General features: G+C 38.7%; 1 protein-coding gene and 1 long non-coding RNA gene across 6 annotated transcripts in view; one reads left to right on the forward strand and one right to left on the reverse strand.

Moving 5' to 3' along the window:
* The window catches only part of spri (sprint), a 1,202,745-nt gene that overhangs the window by 671,101 nt on the left and 513,902 nt on the right, over positions 1-17,742 (reverse strand). The window lies entirely within an intron of this gene.
* On the forward strand, positions 13,258-14,283 carry LOC137249706 (uncharacterized). Its single transcript, XR_010952490.1, has 2 exons — positions 13,258-13,349; positions 13,510-14,283. It is a non-coding gene; the product is annotated as an uncharacterized lncRNA (long non-coding RNA).

Raw genomic sequence — 17,742 nt, forward strand, 5'->3', positions numbered from 1 at the left:
ACGAGAAGTTAGGCCATCTGTCAGTCGATAAAACATTGAGTAAGCTAAGCCTCTATTATTGGTTCCCAGCGATGCGCCAGAAGGTTGAAAGGTTTGTTAGGAATTGTCTAAAATATATTATGTATGCCAGTCCTCCCCAAGCAAGAGAAAAAAACTTATACCCAATCCCGAAAGTGCCGTTACCATTTGACACTATCCACATTGACCACTTTGGGCCGCTACCATCGTTAAGATCAGAGCGAAAACACATTTTAGTAATCGTTGACGCATTCACCAAATTCGTTAAATTATACCCTACTAATTCCACTAGCACCCGAGAGGTTATATCTGCACTTCAGAAGTACTTTAGCTATTACAGCCGACCGAGACATGTTATTAGCGATAGGGAAACTTGTTTCACAGCACTACAGTTCGCTGAATTCTTATTAAAGAAGAATATAGGCCATGTCAAAGTAGCGGTTGCCTCTCCCCAAGCTAATGGACAGGTGGAGAGAGTCAACAGGGTTATCAAAGCTATGTTAGGTAAATTGACTAACGATTTGAACCACGACGATTGGACTAGAAAACTAGCTGAAATTAAGTATGCTATTAACAACTCCATGCACAGCACTTGTCGTGATACCCCAAGTCGGCTAATTTTTGGCGTTGAACAAAGAGGTGCCGTAGTAGACGAGTTTACAGAATATTTCCAATATAAAATAGGCCCAGACGAAGGCCGGGACTTAGATTATATACGAACTAATGCTTCTAACCGCATACTAGCTAAACAAAGTTATGATGTCAATCGGGGTTCACAGAAAAAACTTGCCAAAATTTACGAAGTTGGTGAGTACGTTGTAATAAGAAATGTCGATACTTGCCCAGGTTCCAATAAAAAGTTTGTCCCAGTGTATAAAGGTCCATATGTGATACACAAGGTACTTGGTCATGACAGGTACGTCATACGTGATATAGACAATTGTCAACTCACTCAATTACCCTACGATGGTGTGATCGAAGCCCATTGAATCAGGAAGTGGCAAAAACCACTGACCCAGAATGCAACGGAATTGGACGAAAATAATTCAGAGAAAGTTAGTTCTTAAGTATACCTTGACCGAGGCCGATCAAGTTTGTCAGGTTGGTCGAGCTGTAAAATACCCACTTTGTAACAGCCCTGTATTACAAAACAGGTTATTGATATTGTAACAGCCCTGTGGCGAAAGATAAATGTAATACAACACTGAATAGAAGAAAAGAAAACAATAAAAAAGAAAACCTAGATCGATTTGGATCGTTTTATAACCAACCTAAAAGTATTAAATTTTATAATACCTATCTCGATTTCTTTATACCTGTACAACCAACCGTTATCCAATCAAAATTATAGAACCCTGTGTACAAGTACAGCTGGGTATAAAACTGTATATAAAAATGTTTAGTATTGCACTTAGGTTGGTAATGATTGAGCGCGATGAGAATATAAATGTGAAAGCGATTCGGAGGCAATTAAGGGACTGTTCTAACCCCTTGGAGCTAAGTGATCCACTAAAAATTAAAAATTACTATTTGCAGCGCTTTTGAATAAAAAGTAAACCTTTTTTCAATTAGTTTTCGGCAATAATACAGGCTAAACAAGCCGGCATTCCAATATTTGCTAGATAGTTATTCTTACCAACTCCTTGCCACCGTTGAAGCAAAAATTTGGAGTTCCACCAATTGTAAAGTTGAGCGCATGTCTTCGTTTTTTCGCAGATTGAGGACATCAAGAAGTCGTTGGAAATGACCATGAGGTGGGTCTTAGCCAATCCTGTTTCAGTGAGGTACTTTCAGAGGTGCTCAACATTTTGGAACCGTGGCTTTGGCCACAATGGATAACTTGGCCGACTTTAGAAGAGCAACGTCAAACTGCACACGATTTTTGTACAAAGTTCGGAATACTAGGAGTTGTAGGATGATGGGCCCGCCTCCTGTCCCCTTCGCATAAATTGCATTTTTAGACGCCTTCCTTCGTACACATCTTTTTTGGTTAGTCCATACCTATGACGGGAGGCCTGAAAGCTACCCCGATATTGCATGCCATTCTGCACATTCCACGTATAAAGTATAGACTTTACATACTTAGCAATAAAGAAATTTTACTTTTTTCCATTTAGCTTCACTCTTAACAGGTGGACCAAGGCTATTTAAACATAAAGTAAGATCCTTCCAGAAGATCGGCACTTTCTTCCGATCATCTTGTCAGGCAGTATTTCCGATTGTGCATTATTTATTGATTTACTGCTAATAATAAAAGTGCATATAATTATAAGAATATCAAATTTCAAAACAAAAAATTACTTACATTTCGTTTTTCTTTCATTCGCCTGTAAAATGTAAGTGAATAAATTTGGGTTTCCCCGCTATTCATTACGCCGGAACAAAGAGTTGCCGATAAGATTAAATCTTTTTCGAACACGAAAAATTGTTTCGCCGCCCTCTGCGATAGGGTGAACAAAAACTGTGAATATTTTCTGGTGAAAATGAAACTTGCGATAAGGGTGAATAAATATATGAATATATGAATAATATTCTTAAGGGTATATGCGTGGAATTTCAAACATTACCTTCTACCAGAGTTGGGTAAATTCAATTGCATTACATTACCCATAACATTCCTCAGTAAGCGGGATCGCCCCTCAACAGTGTTTGGCAAGCGCTCCGGGTGTATTTCTGCCATGAAAAGCTCTCAGTGAAAACTCATCTGCCTTGCAGATGCGGTTCGGATTCGGCATAAAACATGTAGGTCCCGTCCGGCCAATTTGTAGGGAAAATCAGGAGGAGCACGACGCAAATTGGAAGAGAAGCCCGGCCTTAGATCTCTTCGGAGGTTATCGCGCCTTACATTTATTATTATTTTTTTTTTATTAATCAATTCCTTTCCTCCACAGCAAAGGAATAGATTACATTTCAATTCCTCAAAATAAATACCAAATGTAATTTCATTTTTTTGACGCTCGAGTACAAACAATTTTTTGTTTGGAATTAAAAAAGAATTTATAATTTGCGCAATTGTAATTTCTTTCTCAGTACTTTCGAAAGTAATGGGAAATGAAACCTAAACTTCTTTCAATTACATTCCAAGGAATGGAAAAGTACTTTCGAATTTCCCATTCCATTCCTCTAAGGAAATGCGAAAGTAATTGAAAAACTACAAGTTAGTCTGTGTATAAGAATTTACTCCGGTTGACGTGGGTGACCTTTTGGGTCACACTTTTCATTATTTCATCAGATTTTTCTTGTGATTGGTAACTGAAGGCATTTGGAAACAACAATGAATATCAAATCAGTATCCTCTTGAAGTTACCAGCTAAGTAAGGGCACCTTATTTCCTTTCTCCCGCTATAAAAGGGTGGTTGCTATAGGAATTTTCTTTGATACATTCAACTGGCATAACGTTAACACTATGAATGTTCCGGAAAACTTTTTTCTCGTATATTGCTGGGATCTTCTCATCAGCTCTTAATATTTTGATACCATCCATAGTTGCCTCCTCTGAACGATATTGTAATAAACATTATTACAGCAGACAAATAGAAAGATTCATCCTTATAAAACCTCAGAAGCGTTTGAAGTGAAGTGTAGTTAAGGTAAAGCGGCACTAGACGCAGCTACATTTGTCAATGCCAAAAGCTTCTTTATATTTTCGTAAAAAATGATGCATCGTTTAAAAAATATTTCACCTGCTTGTTTGACAACTTTCGTGGTCAGATATTCTTCTGCGCTTATTGTTTTTAAGTCTGGATATCTGCATTTTTACCTCCTCACAATTCCAGGTTTGTCCTTGTACCAGGGCCACGGACTATGTTACACAGTTTGACAATAAGGCGTTATGCAAAACTTGTTAGTTTGTAGGTAATGGTATCTCCATTGTTCCTATCATACCTTCGTTACAATATATATGTATATCATATGCACGTGTGTGACTGAACTGAACTCCTAAAGCACTGGACTGATTTAAATGAATATTTGTGTGCATGTTCAATGGGAATTGTGTATGCTTTAGATTCACAGCTTGGGCCGCTTTCTTTCTTATTTTTCCGGTAAATGAACCAAGGGCCGACGTATTCTAAATAAAATTAATTTATGGTGCGATTTCTTTGAAATTTGGTACGGGGGTACTTTCTTGACCAGCTTGCTATTTGAGAAACTTGTGTGACCCGTTATCATCACCCCCACAGAGGTTGAAGAAGCCATGAAAAAAACCAAACACTCTAAATCGATACGCCCAATGCCAATACACCTTAGCGCTGAGGGAGTAACTTACCTGACGCACGTTTTCAAGCCTGGAAAACCGGCTTATGAAGATGAGTCATAACGACCGGTATCACCCGTTTCGCCAGTAGCGAAGACATCGGAAATCTTCCAGCTCCCTCAGTTTACTCCGAATCTTAGACTAGCCACTCAGCATGACTTCCGCAAAATTCATGGCACTACCAGCGTTGTCAAAAGCTTTTGACACAGTCAACCACGGCACTCTACCCCAAGCTATAGAATGTTCACCCTTTCGTATTTGTATAAAAAGATGGACGGCAAATTATCTGAACCCAGCCGACCCAATCCATGGCCACTCTGCTTATGACGTGGAATATTATTGGACGTTGACGCCGATGGTGTTACGCTACCGACCGTCAGTCATCCAAAGATCTTAGGGTAACAATTGGGTAACACTTTCACCTTCAAGGCGTATGCCATCGAAGTTGTATCTAAAGTATAAAGCCGCAACAAAATCCTTAAGTTGCTTGCCGGCAGCACTATAAAGAAACGTTGCCAGCCACGTACAAAGCAATTGGCCGGCCGCTCAACAGCAAATCTAAACTACGATGATATAATCTTACCATACCTGTCCTCATTTATGGTGAGGAGAAATGAATTGCCAATCATAGAAAACAGTGCTCGTGTTGTACAAAAGTTTTCTTATGGTCCACGGAGTTACTATGGCCTCATAAAATTGCCGCTTGAATCGCAAAAATATTTTTACACCAAGAATTTTTCAATTACTTTTGCAGTTCCTTTGAGGAATGGGAAATTATTAATTAATTTTTGGCATTCCTTGTAATGTAATTGAAAATTTTCAATTAAATTTGCAATACCTTTCGAATGTACTGGGGCAGAAATTACATTTGAGCAAAGTATTTTTTTTTTTAATTACAAACAAAAATTTTTTTGTACTTGAGCCTCAAACAAACGAAATTAATTTTGATATTTTTTTTTTTTTTGGAGGAATTGAAATGTAATCAATTTGAATTGATTGATTACTTTCTTCAAGTATATGTAATGTGGAATTGACGGTAATTGAATACCTAAAGTAATCATTACTACCCAGCTCTGCCTTCTTCGTATGTTTAAACTAATACAAGTATAAAATATGAGCTGAAAACAATCATTTTTCGAGTAAGGAAGCCACATACTCACTTGGAGCGCACATTACTTGGATAGAAAAGTTGGCAGGATTATAAAGTCAATTAAGTGCGCTCAACCTTTATATGTATTTTTATTTCTAATCAATATTTTTACAATTTCTATGCCAAAATTTTAAAATAGAAGTTCAGCAAGAATGTGTTTTTGTGTAACGACACATTTTTCGCTGATTTTTGTATGATGATGTTGCTCAACGTCATTTTGCACAGCCGTATACGTTTTGCGTGGAAACCAAATTTAGACATAACGGCATATAGATATTTGGTGCTTTTGAAGGCAGCTTTAAACTCAACGAACAGGTGATGTGTGTCGATTCTTTTTTCAACGGTTTTTTCCATTGTGAAAATCTGGTCGATGGTAGACTTTACCAGTTCTGAAGCCGCGTTGATAAGGTACAATCAACAGATTCACGGTGGGCTTCAAATTTTCGCACAACACACTTGATAGGACCTTATATGCGATATTAAGAAGGCTGATGCCGCGATAGTTGGTGCAGTTTGCAGTATCCATTTTCTTGTGTACTGGGCAAAGAACACTTAGAGTCCAATCGTCGACATGCACTCGTCCGAGCATATTTTGCCAAGAAGCTAATGCATGCGCCGTACCAACTTCTCGCCGCCGCATTTGAATAGCTCCGTGGGCAATCCATCAGCACCCGCGGCCTTGTTGTTTTTCAAACAAGAACAATTTAGAACATATTAGGAGTTTGGAAACAAATGAAACTAATTAAGTGCACGCGTTGTTCTTTTCGTAAAAATATAAAGCTAATATAATAAGAAATTTCTATAGAAATTTAATTTTAAAAAGCAGTATAAATATTTGTCTTTTTCATGGATACATACAAATGGTAATACGAAAAAGTGGAGCAACTTGCCTCTGCTATCTTTCTTCAGCTATCAAATTGTTTTATTTTCGAATAATTTTTTTAAATATGAAAATTTGGTTAAGTTTGAACGCATCTCTTCGTCACCCTTCGTTGCGTTGGTTTCGTAGATGGTTTGTAAGTGGTTTTTAATCCTATATCACATACGTCTGGGAAATATCGACCAAATTGTAGGGTGACGTTTTTTTGGAACGATTTTCGTACATCCTCTGTCAAATAAGGGAAAATCACCACGTGGGAAAATGAACCTAGGGTAACCCTGGAATGTGTTTGTATGACATGGTTATCAAATGGAAGGTACTAATGAGGGGTTTAAAAGGGAGTGACCCTTAGTTGTATATGTGAAGGCGTTTTCGACATATCTACCAAAATGTGGACCAGGGTGACTCACAACATCATCTGTCGGGTACCGCTAACATATATATATATATAAATCAAATTCTGTATGTGTGTGTGTGTGTGTTCGCTATGGAAACGTATTTCTCACACTTAAATCATCACCAAATTTTGGTTATGGATTCCTTCGATCAACGGGAAGGTTTTAGGCTAAAAATAATTTCGATATATAAAAGGAGCGTGGCACCTCCCATACAAATGGAATATTTGGTACTGCATAACTTTGAAAGTATACATGCCAGAACTTTGAAAATCAGTAAGGAGTTATATTAGGTCAATCCCTAACACCACCAAGAAAATGCGGAATTGGGAAAAAGGGGGCGTGGCACCTCCCATACAAATGGAATCTTTGGTACTGCATAACTTTGAAGGTATACATGCCAGAACATTGAAATTCAGTAAGGAGTTATATGAGGTAATCCCTAACACCACCAAGAAATTATGGAATTGGGAAAAAGGGGGCGTGGCACCTCCCATACAAATGCAATATATTATACTGCATATATCTGGATGTCGTAATGGTAGGATAATTAAAATTGTTAAGAAGCTATGTGATGTTAAGTCCTAACACCTCCAGTAAAATGGGGAAAAACTATGGCTGCCTTACAACTTAAGTCATTTGAACACCTAAAGTTTGACTGCATTGTTGAGTTTGGCTGTTATGCCTATTGGACATTTAGTAATCTGCCGCTGTTAAAAAAATTGTTTAGCTTCAGTCTATCTACATCTTCTAAAAAAATCAAATTCTGTGTTCGTGTTCCCTATGAAAACGTGTTTGCCATACCTCGATCATCACCAAATTTTGGTTCTAGGTTCCTTCGATCAAGACGAAAGTTTTTCGTTATCGAATTTTAAATTTAAATGTTTTTGTTTTTTGGCTATGCGAACGAACTACCTTAGCTCCCAAAAATGATCATGTTAACAAAATCAATGATCGCATTCAAAACCAATTTCCTGGTGAAGTGACGAAATATAAATCGATCGACACAGTTACAGATGAAGATAAAATTGTGAATTATCCAAATGAATTTCTATACTCCTTAGAACCAAAAGGAATGCTTGCGCATATATCAACTTTGAAAATTGACTCAGCAATCGTGCTTCTTCGGAATTTAAACCCACCAAAATTGTGCAATGGAACCAGACTTTGCGTTTAGAAATAAATGCCGAATGTAATCAAAGCAACAATCATCAACGGTAAAAGCAAATGTGAAGATATGCTCATAACACGAATCCCAATGATTCCTACAGATTTGCCATTCAATTTTAAGAGCTTGCAGTTTCCTGTACGCCTTGCTTTTGCAATTACAATCAAAAAGCACAAGGAAGATCGCTTACTGTTGCAGGCTTAAATTTAGAGAGTCCGTACTTTTCCCATGGCCAGCTATATGTTGCTTGCTCTAGAGTTGGAACACCAAAAATGTGTTTATCTTTGCACCGAACGAATAAATCAAAACTATTGTGTACCCACATGCATTACAATAAGATACAAGAATAAAATGTTTTAATAGAAAATTTCACCAAATATGCGTACAAAATTCAATTCAATTTACAGAACAATAAATTAAATTATCAACAAACAAAACAGAAAAAATAACGCAATATCCATTCGATTTCATGTGTTACAACGCCGGGTAAAGCTAGTTTATTTATATATGTAATACCACGAACAGTAATCCAGCCAAGATTCCAAGGGCTTTCAATTTCGCCCTGCAGAACCATTTCATTTTCTTCTACTTAATATGGTCACACCCATTTTACAAAGTTTTTTCTAAAGTTTTATTTTGCGTCAAAAAACCAATTCAATCATCCCCTTTTTGTATTTGGTATAGATTTATGGCACTTTTTCATTTTTCGAAATTTTCGATATCGAAAAAATGGGTGTGGCCATAGTCGGATTTCGCCCATATTTAATACCAAGATAAAGTGAGTTCAGATAACTAAGTTTAGTAAAATTTGATAATTTTGATTGAGCTTTAGGCCAGATTATTGAATAAAACTTCTTTTTTAGTAGTATTCAAAATATATTTACTTACTTACTTAATTGGCGCTTAACCGTCTAAACGGTTATGGCCGTCCAACAAGGCGCGCCAGTCGCTCCTTCGCTCCGCCAACCGGCGCCAATTGGTCACACCAAGGGAGTTTAAATCGTTTTCCACCTGGTCCTTCCAACGGAGTGGGGGCCGCCCTCTACCTCTGCTTCCATAGGCGGGTTCCGATAGAAACACTTTCTTGGCCGGAGCATCATCTTTCATTCGCATAACATGGCCTAGCCAGCGCAGCCGCTGCGTTTTAATTCGCTGGACTATGTTGATGTCTGCGTATAGCTCGTACAGCTCATCATTAAATCTTCTTCGGTACTCGCCATCGCCAACGCGTAGAGGTCCATAAATCTTTCGAAGAACTTTTCTCTCGAACACTCCCAAAGCCGCTTCATCTGCTGTTGTCATGGTCCATGCTTCTGCCCCATATAGCAGGACGGGTACGATAAGTGACTTGTAGAGTATGATTTTCGTTCGCCGAGAGAGGACTTTACTTTTCAATTGCCTACCTAGTCCAAAGTAGCATTTATTGGCAAGATTGATTCTTCGCTGGATTTCAGTGCTGATGTTGTTGCTAATGTTGATGCTGGTTCCCAAATAAACGAAGTCTTTTACTATTTCGAAATTATGGCTGCCAACAGTAGCGTGGTTGCCAAGGCGCATATGCGCTGACTCTTTGCTCGATGACAGCAGGTACTTCGTTTTGTCCTCATTCACCATCAAACCCATCTTTACCGCTTCTTTTTCCAGCTTGGAGTAAGCAGAACTAACAGCGCGGGTGTTTAGGCCGATGATATCAATGTCATCAGCATATGCCAGTAATTGCACGCTTTTATAGTATATTGTTCCAGTGCGGTTAAGTTCTGCAGCTAGTATAATTTTCTCCAGCATCAAATTAAAGAAATCGCACGATAGGGGGTCACCCTGTCTGAAACCTCGTTTAGTTTCGAACGGCTCGGAGAGGTCCTTCCCAATTCTGACTGAACTGATGGTGTTGCTCAACGTCATTTTGCACAGCCGTATAAGTTTTGCGGGGAAACCAAATTCAGACATAGCGGCATATAGGCAGCTCCTTTTCGTGCTGTCGAAGGCGGCTTTAAAGTCGACGAAGAGGTGGTGTGTGTCGATTCTCTTTTCACGGGTTTTTTCCAAGATTTGGCGCATTGTGAAAATCTGGTCGATGGTAGATTTACCAGGTCTGAAGCCGCACTGATAAGGTCCAATCAGCCGGTTCACGGTGGGCTTCAATCTTTCGCACAATACACTTGAAAGGACCTTATATGCGATATTAAGAAGGCTGATTCCACGATAGTTGGTGCATTTTGCAGTATCCCCCTTCTTGTGGACTGGGCAAAGAACACTTAGATTCCAACCGTCGGGCATGCTTTCGTCCGCCCATATTTTGCTAAGAAGCTGCTGCATGCGCCTTACCAACTCCTCGCCGCCGAACTTGAACAGCTCCGCAGGAAATCCATCAGCGCCCACGGCCTTGTTGTTTTTCAATCTGGTTATTGCTATTCTAACTTCGTCATAATCGGGCGGGGGGACATATATTCCATCATCATCGATTGCGGGATCGGGTTCTTCATCTCTGCGCGGTGAATTGCTGCCTCCATTTAGGAGAGCAGAGAAGTGTTCCCTCCATAATCTAAGCACTCAAAATATATTTATTTTTCGATATTTCGACTTCAATCTGAAGTCATCATCAAGAATCTACGAAAAGAAAACAATTAACATTTTTAAACATACATTTCCGTAGCAAAAATACGACTTACACATATGGATATGTATGATCGACTGAACAGAAATTATGACAACATAATTTTAGTAAAAACAAAAGAGCGAAAAATATAAATAAAGATAAATCAAAAACTCCCGCGAATATAAACAATTTCATGTACCGCAAGTGTAAACAAAAAACATATGTATACAATAAAAAATGTGTCAACAAAAGTTAAAAATATATATATATATATGTATGTATGTACGTATTTAATGTATGTTATGCTCTCAGCATTGCTAGAGTTATTGTTCCAGCTTAAGTTTAGTGAGTGTGCTTAACTGACAGCAGCGTGATGTTGTTGTTTTAAGACCAAATTTCTGTAGGTTTGTGCACAATGGTCTACATCTGATTTAAAATTCATTTTTATATCATTAGGGGTGTTCAAAATGTGTAAGGTTTCTAAAATGAAGCGCTTATTATAATGTTTTTCATGTTCCAGAATGGTTACGTTTTCAAAATCTGGATAGTGTCCCGTGTCTTTGCAATATATATCCAGAAAATAATAATCCAGAAAACAAGACAGCATTGGCTGCGCATTGCAAAGACACGGGACACTATCCAAAAAATTAATATAATCTGTGAGCTCTGCTCAGCTGAGTATAAAAAGTGTTGACGATGCCGTAGAACAAAACATATTCTTTGGTAAAAAATGATAAAAAACTCTGTTGTCTTTTCGAATTCAAAACCCATCAGCGCTATGCTGGCCGCGTTCATTGGTTGCTTATTTATGCTACAAAAATGTAATGGGGTGGGGTGGGAGTTGATGGTACATTTCTACTAGAAAATTGAAATATAATGGTTAACAACAATACTGACAAAAACTTTCACGTGCATCAACAAGAGTTTACTGTAAAAAGTTTTCTTGCATCACTAACAAAAGAACGCAAAAATATCTAAACAAAAGTACTCGTCCAAGCATGAGCGTGAACTACTTTGACAAGAGCAATAAAACTTCCGCAATGATGAGCATTTCCCAAAGGAAAATGTTCAGATGGCATTTGCCACAGATACATTAAAAAAATATCGCAGTCAAAGCGTCGTGCGTTATAGAAACCCGTAACTCTTGTGGATACACGCACTGTGTTGTCTATAATGAAGTGTTGTTGTTGTTTTTTAAGGCACTCCATATACCAAAACATAAGTTTTCTTTAATCTATAGCAAATTAGTTAAGGAAACTCTAGCGTAATCAAATGCTGTCTTAGTGAAATCCAATATTCTTCTAGCTCAGTGCTGCTAGACTAAGCCGCTCCTCGGCAGTAGTTTGGCAAACAGTCTGAGTGTAATTTTGCCATGACAAGCTTCTTAACTAAAGCTCATCTTCTTTGCAGATGCCCTTCGGCATCGGCATGTAACATATAAGATCCGTTATTGTTATTGTGGTTGAAGCAGTGTTTCGTCCCATCCAATAGGTGCGATCACTCATAAGTTGGCATCAATATCCTCTAGCGGGAGTCCGAGGAAACTTGCTGTTTCAACATGGTTGGACCAAAGAGATAAGGGTGTTAAAGACGTTGGTTGCAATTTTAATTGAAGATTTTTGGTGTCATGTGGGAGCACGTTACCAGCTGGACACACTGGTATGTCGGGGTTTGATTGTGAATATGTTAGAGTTTACCATATTACACTATGCAGATTGAAGTTAAGCCAGAGTGTGGCGCGTCGTCCTGTGGAGATTGCTTTCCTCAACTGCGAGTTTACTTACTTACTTAATTGGCGCTTAACCGTTTAAACGGTTATGGCCATTCAACGAGGCGCGCCGGTCGCTTCTTCTCTCTACCAACCGGCGCCAATTGGTCACACCAAATGATTTTAAATCGTTTTCCACCTGGTCCTTCCAGCGGAGTGGGGGGCGCCCTCTACCTCTGCCTCCATAGGTGGGTTTCGATAGAAACACTTTCTTGGCCGGAGCTTTTTCATTCGCATAACATAACGACGAAGAGGTGATGTGTGCCGATTCTTTTTTCGCGGGGTCTTTCCAAGATTTAGCGTATTGTGAAAATCTGGTCGATGGTACATTTTACCAGTTCTGAAGGCGCACTGATAAGGTCCAGTCAGCCGATTCATGGTTGGCTTCAAACTTTCGCACAACACACTTTATAGGACCTTATATGCGATATTAAGAAGGCTGATTCCGCGATAGTTGGCGCATTTTGCAGTATTCCCTTTCTTGTGGACTGGGCGAAGAACACATATACTCCAATCGTCGGGCATTCAATCGTCCGACCATATTTTGCAAAGAAGCTAATGCATACGCCATACCAACTCCTCGCCGCCGTATTTGAATACCTCCGCATGCAATCCATCATCACACGCGGCCTTGTTGTTTTTCAATCAAGAACATATTAGGAGTTTGCAAACAAATGAAACTAATTAAGTGCACGCGTTGTTCTTTCCGTAAAAATATAAAGCTTATATAATGCGAAATTCTATAGAAGTATAAGTTTAAAAAACAGTATAAATATTTGGTATTATTCGTCATTAAGGGCATTGACATTTTAATTAGGCACTTCTAACCAAAAATTTACTCAAGGCTAAATGGGTTGAGTAAAAATTTTCCATTCTCCAATGTTGAAGTGTTTCTATTGTTCAAATTCCTGGAATATAGAATGAAACGTGTTTGCTAATTTTTTATTCATACGACCCAATTTTGTATAAATAGCGTCCACAAAATTGATCTTGATGTACTTTATATTTAAAAATCGGTGGAAACAGTCTTAAACGAAAATGAATTTAAGCAATTACTTCGCGCTCTTGTTCGTCATACTTACCTGTCTCATGAATTTTACGAATTCAGAATATCGCATAGTAGGTGGCGGCTATTGGAATATACGGAGTAGTCCTTATTTGGTATCCATACATTATGAAGGGAGAAATCATTGTGTTGGTACAATAATCACTACGCAGTTCGTGGTTACAGCTGCAAATTGCGTGGTAGGTTTACATTGGAACCTGTTCTCTATTGCAGCTGGTGTATCGGAATTAGATTATATACCCTCACTTGCACAAGTTCGCAAAGTGGAGGATGTAGTTTATCCACATAATTATGATCCCGTAACAAAACATATGGATATTGCTGTGATAAAAGTGCGTGGATTGTTTCATTTCTGTGATACAGTACAAAGAATGCCAATGGCCCTTTGTTCATTTGAAAGGTGCCAAGAAATATGAGTTAGTGGATGGGGATGGACACCTTCAATAAATGGGAAGACTTCGAATACACTCCAAACTACTGTCTTGTCTTCATTACGACAAACTGATTGTGTGGATTGTTATATTAAGCAAGGAAAAGCTTATAACATCAACAGTGATTTGTGCTGCTCATCCTACATCTGATGTGTGCAGTGAAGACTCTGGGGCACCGGGCATTGTGGATAAAAAATTTTGTGCGGTGGTATCACATAATCCGGGTTGTATGGACCCCAGTTAACCCGTTATTTTTACAATCTTAAATAATCCAGATGTTATAGCCTTTTTAAATAAAGCGATGACGTCGCCTTAATTGCAGGGTGTAGTTATAAATCGACTACTGAGTGGAAAATCACCAAAACTCGGCTGCACGCGCCATTTCAGAACTCGTCTCATACACGCCGCAGCTCACATCAAATCATATAGAAATTATTCTTAGAGGTTTCTCGAAACGGCAGCTGAGATATGGTGATATTCCAATCACCAGTCGAGATAGCTATATTTCTTTTTGTGTTATCAACAAATAAATGTTTATAATTACGTTTAAAAAAAAGTATATTTTTAATTGTTTGCAATGAAAGTGTGGCGCATTCATACGCCTTAGTTTGTGAGATTAAACTTTATTCTTAGCGTCAAACTTTCCTCTTTAATGAATATACCATGAGATAAATAGAAAATTTCGGAATAAGTACTTTATGGTACTTTATGGCAAACTCGTAAACACGAAACTCTAACTTACACGCTTTTGTCTTGCTCTGGATTTTCGGAATTCCAAGGAAAAATTCTATTAAGGAATTCAAGCCGTAATATTACAAACTCAATACGTCAAATAAGTCGAGGGCTTACAAAGTGATCAGTGACACTAACATTTTCGGTATCCTTCCGGAAGCATTTCTGGATCCCGTCAGAGTCATTTCGAGACTATTCCGGGATAATTCGAACACGCTTCCGGCATTAATTCTGGATAGCTTTCGGGATCCCATGAGGCTTATTTCGGGACTTTATTGGGATCATTTGGGAACCCTTCCGGCATCATTTCTGGATGATTTTCGGGATCCGTCCTGGATTCCGTCAGGGTAATTTCGGGACTTTTTCGGGACTACTTCGGATCATTTGGGGACCCTTCCGGCATCATTTCTGGATAGTTTTCGGGATCCGTCCGGGATCCCGTCAGGGTAATTTCCCGATCATTTGGAGACCCCTGAGGGATCATTACTATATTGTTTTCTGGACCCCGCCAGGGTAATTTTGGTACTTTTTCGGGATCATTACTGCATGGTTTTCGGGACCCTGTCAGGATAATTTCGGGATATTTGAAACAGTTGATTCTAATTTCTGGATATTCTAATTACTGAAGATTCTTATTTGTGAGCGACTACTGTATTCATATACAAATTTTACAAGAAAGCGAATATCAACGAAGTCTATAAATCTCACAACCGTCGTGGTTAAACCGTAAAAATGGCAGTTATAAATAAATGTTGCGCGCCATTTGCAAGCGCTTTCTTTGCGCCGTACTTTTGTTGTAATACATTGTATTGTAATAAATTCAACTTCTGGTAAACTCTAGGATTTTTCTCATGTACGACACCCATTGTGTGTGGGTATGTGTGCAAGCGCGAAATATGAAAAGCGCCTTAAAAAATGCTCCAGCACTCCAAATGTTATCAGTACTTTCAACTCTGATAGCTGCACGTTCACACAATTTTCTTTTACAAAACCTTTTTTCTTTCTTCTACTTCATACTTTACTTCTTATTTCACTTTGCTACTTTCTTGTAATGACGCGCACTTCAAAAAGTAGTCGTTTAAAACATTTTAGCTCGTAAAAGCGCATAAAAACACCTGTACATGTTAAAAGTTTAAAAGCATTTTGCCGCCTGGTGCGTGTGGTTTGAGTTTGCCGGCTTAAACGCCTTAAGATATGCCATACAAATGGCACTGGTTCAGTAGTTCTTACATTATATGGATTGGAAGTTGTCACAAATGGTGGTTAGGGTTGTATGTACTTTGTGGAGTCATATGACATTTCCTTGATTTACACGCCTTCACCATAATTTTTTCTGGGAAGTTTGTTTCATTATAAAAATTATTCCACCATCAAGGCTTGTGCTAACGTTAAGCTTTTAAGCTCGTTTTTTAAATGAATGTAAAAGTTTAAGGGTTCCGATGATTTATATTCCTGTGTTTGCATAATTATTTCCTATCTAAGTATAGCATACGGTGGAAACCCTGCGAGGCAATTCAAGTTTTAAGCCGACACCAGCGGGCAGCACAAAAGTTGCACGCCTCCAATTCAAACCGTAATCGTACTGATACAAAAGAATTTTTATTCTCTATAGTTACAAGAACCTTTCGTAAATGCTTCGTATATCTTCGTTTTGCACCAAAAAGTTTGTAACACCTCCAACTGAAAAGTATTCAAATCAGTACTTTCTGCTGCGATTAAAGCAATAATCTCTCACAGTACGAGAAGTGCTCTGGTATGCAAAGCAGCATTGGAGAGACTTCGGTAACATCTTTACTGGCTTCCCGGTTGTTTTTGTTGTTGTACTAACGAGAAAGATACTTCGCGAAGGCTTTGGGGAGTGTTATCGCTGTTGATGGTCCTTTGCCGGATATAGATCCGGTACGATCCGGTAACAAAGCACCATTAAATTACTAGCCCGACCATCTCAGGAACGATTAATATGACCACATTAAACCTTCTAGGCCATCCCGCTCCCTACCTCCTAATGCCATAATGATTTTGAGATCGTCAGAGCCTCGCCTGCCAAATATGTGTATGATACATTCACATTTGTAGCAGGATTTCCCTTGCTTAGGTGAGGTTGACAATTGGGTTGCGGAAGCTTTGAAGCTATAAAGCTTTGTATGGCGATTATCAATCCCTTGAGTACCAATCATAAAGGGATAGGTACGGAAAGGTCGATGAGTTAAAAAAGGAGGTTGCAGCATTCTACGAATCGATGGTAGATGGCGCAATCCGTTTGGTAGAAATTAAAAGAATACATTAGACTCACAAAGCGGCTCATATTCTGGCAACACTACGAACACATTCAATATATGCGAGGTCTCTATTGAACTATCAGTCCAACCTTACCTAACCGAAACCCGATAGATGACTTTACCTTACCTTTGTTTTGGATAGTTTCCCTTAAAATTCCCAAGATCACTTCATTCCATACTTGTATGCCTTAAAATGACGATTGGTTAGAGAAATTTTCTCATTGAATTTTATTGAGTTACTCCATTACATTACCAGAAACCACCTCCCATCCATACTTCAAGTTATCTGTGCAACACTTCCTGTACTGCATGCCACAAAGCGCAAATAGTCCCAAACCACAACGAACTCTATTATTCAACGATATTTTCCAATGTCATTGAATGATAAAATCGAAAATAAGAAGAAAAAAGAAGATAAAAATCAATTGAACTTCCTTTACCCTCCCAACTTCATTGGATAAACCCATTGGTTTTGCACGTGAAGTCAGTAAAAGGAGGGAGCTCGCACCAATTTTATGAGCACACAAGGGTCACATTAAAATGCATGTTAAACAATGTTTAAACACCAAACTGACAACAACAAACCAAAATGTTACACAAAAGCTGGTAAGAAATTAAAAAAAAAAACGAAGAACAACAAGGTGGCTGCTTTGGCGCTAATGGGTAAAAAGTGCTGCCAAGTGTCAGGTAAGCTGACACAGTAACAACCAACCAACAACAAACACTTCGCATCTTAATGGACTCAACATCGTGTATGTACCTACTGACAAATAGCGCGGAACGGGATACAAATTGCAAACACGACAGGGAAATGCGGTAAGGAAAGCATGGAACGCGAGAAGGACACAGGAAAGCAACAACAGCGCGTGCCACTATCGATAACCAAAAATCTAATCCATTACTCAACCCCAAATGGTATTTGGATAAAAGCGAGCGACTGAATATTAGAGCGGAGCGGAGCAAGCCAGGTGATAAAAGAAAGGTAAGGCAGTAAATTTTTAACA

This window comes from Eurosta solidaginis, chromosome 4, assembly GCF_040869045.1.
Source record: "Eurosta solidaginis isolate ZX-2024a chromosome 4, ASM4086904v1, whole genome shotgun sequence".
In the NCBI taxonomy this organism is placed as follows: domain Eukaryota; kingdom Metazoa; phylum Arthropoda; class Insecta; order Diptera; family Tephritidae; genus Eurosta; species Eurosta solidaginis.